Below are 3,596 nucleotides of genomic sequence, written 5' to 3' on the forward strand. Positions count from 1 at the left end.
GTTAATTGCAGAATCCGGCAATGCGTGAGCTTTCCTCTATCTCTGATCTTAACTTTGTCTGAGCAGGGAACATTTACAGCACAAGACATGAGTCCGACACCTGTTACTAATCCAACTTAACTTTACAACTGGAATATAATTAAAAGTGAGAAGCACAATTAATTAAACGGTTGTATATTTAAATCACAATTGGAAGAAAAGGCTTTATTACTTTGGTTGAATGATTAAAAACATCTTCGAATTTTTTATTGACACGAATTAATAGTGCCCATCAGTGCAAGTGAAATGTTCACAAAACTTGGTTTACCGATGGAATTATCGACTGTTCTGTTGATGATCTTCAGTGGAATCGCTTCATGTTCCACCACACAGGAATAAGAAGCACCACTGGCCCACTCCTCTGTTGTATTGGACAACAGGGTGTACATGAAGAAGGAGGTGCTCTCGCTCTCCGCCATCACCTCGGTGTTCTTGCAGTTACTGGGATTAGCTGGCTTGTCATTGTTTGTCCACTTGACTAAGATCTCTCGGGAAGAGAAGCCTCTCACTAAACAGGTGAGGGAGAGAAACCTCTTAGCGGAAACGTCTTCTGTTGGTGGCAGGAGGATCGACACTGATGGCTCCAGTCGCTTTTCTCCTGCAGAATATTTGAAACAAATATAAATCCACTATAAAAATCCAAAATCAATATTGCAATTTCAGACATATTAAAATGTGCCAGTTTTGTTTTTAAATTTGGGATTTATACATTCTCATTTTCTGAACGAGCAGAATGATATCCATCCTAATCATTAACAAAAAAGAGTTTAATTCGAAAGTCGCCTCCATGTTTCCAACTCACAACTAAGACATCCTGTACATTTGTCATTGCTGATGTTAAAAACACATGAACGAGCAGAATGATATCCATCCTAATCATTAACAAAAAAAGAGTTTAATTCGAAAGTCGCCTCCATGCTTCCAACTCACAACTAAGACATCCTGTACATTTGTCATTGCTGATGTTAAAAACACAAAGCAGGTTTCTTCCCACTTTATTTGACTTATAATAAAAAAGAACAAGCTTTGGTCCATCTTGTTCTCAATCAGATATTTAGATATCCTGACATCAGACACATGTTTAATGCTCCCAACGTTATCTGGAGCCAATCCAAGCATGCCATGTATGTTTCTGGATCGAGATTACACATGGGATGCTTTGTTTTTTCATCTCACCGCTCACCATTTTCCTTGTGGATGGAGTCTCTCAGTGGAGTCGGTAGATACAGATGGTTCACCAAACCTTCAAAACTAACGTGACTCATCCAGGCTTCAGTCGAAGTGCTTAATTTGCTGGTCACGCTGTCGGGATTTTCTCCAGGCCGATTCGAGATCTCTGATTTCAGAGTCTTCTTTTGTTGTACCAGGTGACATTGGCACCAGAAGGAATATTGGACACAACACAGGTTAATGTCACCGTCGCCCCCAGGAAGATGTGTTCTCATGGAGGTGGTAGGATTGTAACTATGTAATCGTGGCAATCAGTAACTCCTATGAAACAGAAATCAAATCAATGAAAAATGCCTCTTTAGGATCAAAACACCGAGTCTTCAGGCTATTCACTCATGAAGTGAGGAAACCACCTTTGACATGGCAGCTTCCAAATGTTGCTGAAATGATGGTTCCTCTTGCTGATATATTTTGATTTGTGAAAACATTTGTTATTATCTATTAAATCACCCATGTATGTATTATTGGTGTGAGATCATTCTCAAAAACATACCATGAGATATTATTCCTCCTGTCAAATTTATAGTAGGTCTAAAAGCAAAACAGTGAATTTCTTAGTAGAATAAAAACAAAACAAATACGAGTATCTAACATTATTCTACAAATTAATGGAAATTTGCGTGAGCATTATTCAGACGTCCAGTGATCACTGTGTGAACATCTCCATCCGGACACCAGGCTGAAGACGCCTGACTCTAATTCCTCGTTCGTTCATCGCCACTGCAGCCATCCCACTAAAATGTTTTCTCCTGCCACATCCACTAATTGCAGAGAGTACCTTAAAGAGTTCCAATTAGGTCCTGTTTATCCGGATTGATCAAATGTGATAGCAACTTGCTTTGTGGCCTGGTCCCATGAATGAAGTTAAAGAGCTCAGAAAAATCTATGTTGTATAATGCCCAAGTCCAACAGGTCATTCCTGAGCAGGAAATGAAGCATTGAACACATTTTGATTTATTTTACAACAAGGGTCACTGCATATTTTACCTTGTTATTTTGAGACCACAAGATAATAAGATATAGTAGCAGAATGAGGCAATTCGGCAAATCGAGTCTGCCCTGCCATTCGATCATGTGTGATATGTTCTCTACCACATTCTCCAGCCTTCTCCATGTACTAACCGATCAATCGCTATCATAAATACAGTCACTGACTTGGCCTCCATGACCGTCTGTGGTAATGAATTCCACCACCCTCTGGCTGAAGAAATTCTGCCCCACCTCAGTTACAAATGGTGCACCCTTTGACTCCGAGGCTATGCCCTCGTGTCCTACTCTCGCCGACTTGTCAAAACATTTACTCCACGTTCACCCAAACCCGGCCTCCCTGTATGTTTTAAGTTTCAAAAAAATACTTCTGCGACCCTAATCCCCCGGCCCACACAAGACACGCACCCCTCCCCCACCGGCTAAATGAAGTCACCAGGCGTGGATTCAGCACTCTAATGCCTCTCCAAGTGTGGTCAGACATCAAACAACTTTATAAAAAAGACTGTTAAACCAGCTCACATGTCTTCAATATAGAGGAAAACATGCTCTTCTGATTAGACATAATGTTGAATTATGAGCAATGCTAATGTCACACTCAAACTGAAATGCATGACACGTTTTTGAATGGGATGCTGCACACTTTAGTGCTGTTGACTAAGTTTGATAAATGTGTGTATCTGATCCACATCGGAGTTCAGAATGATTTCTAGTGCTCTCGTATGTATGTCTTACCCTGGGGTGTGGTGATGCTTTGACTTTGAGTGTTCTCTCCATGAGTGACCTGGCGGGTAAACACTGCGTTGTTGAACCATTCGCCATAACAGCCGGTCAGCCGATTCATTACCGAGAAATTCCCATTCACCTCACACACAGGAGATGTGAAGACACCAGAATCCACGGATTGGCCATTGTTCAACCAACTCATGGAGATTTGCTTCAGATGGAAATCAATGATTGAACATACGATGGTTGCAAACCTGCTACTTTCTTGCATTCTTAGGGGGCGGTGGTTTAAACTAATTTGGCAGGGGGATGGGATCCAGACTTGTAGTCCAGCAAGTAGGTTCGCTGTTTTGCAGGATGTCCTGACTGTTGAGACGCTGTGGACAAAGTAGCACTGACAGCGAATACTTGCAGACACAGAGATGAGTTCAAGTGTGTATACTTCAACGCAAGGAGTATCAGAAATAAGGTGGGTGAACTTAAGGCGTGGATCGGTACTTGGGACTACGATGTTGTGGCCATCACGGAAACGTAGAAAGAAGAGGGACAGAAATGATTGTTGGAGGTCCCTGATTACAGATGTTTCAGTAAGATTAGGGAGGGTGGTAAAAAAG

At 41.5% G+C, this 3,596-nt stretch overlaps 1 pseudogene; it reads right to left on the minus strand.

Annotated features, from left to right (window-relative positions):
• Window positions 1–245: 245 nt before the first annotated feature.
• LOC122546681 overlaps window positions 246–3,596 on the minus strand; it is an 8,800-nt pseudogene continuing 5,449 nt past the window's right edge.

The sequence above is a fragment of the Chiloscyllium plagiosum genome, unplaced genomic scaffold (genome assembly GCF_004010195.1).
Source record: "Chiloscyllium plagiosum isolate BGI_BamShark_2017 unplaced genomic scaffold, ASM401019v2 scaf_22091, whole genome shotgun sequence".
In the NCBI taxonomy this organism is placed as follows: Eukaryota; Metazoa; Chordata; class Chondrichthyes; order Orectolobiformes; family Hemiscylliidae; genus Chiloscyllium; species Chiloscyllium plagiosum.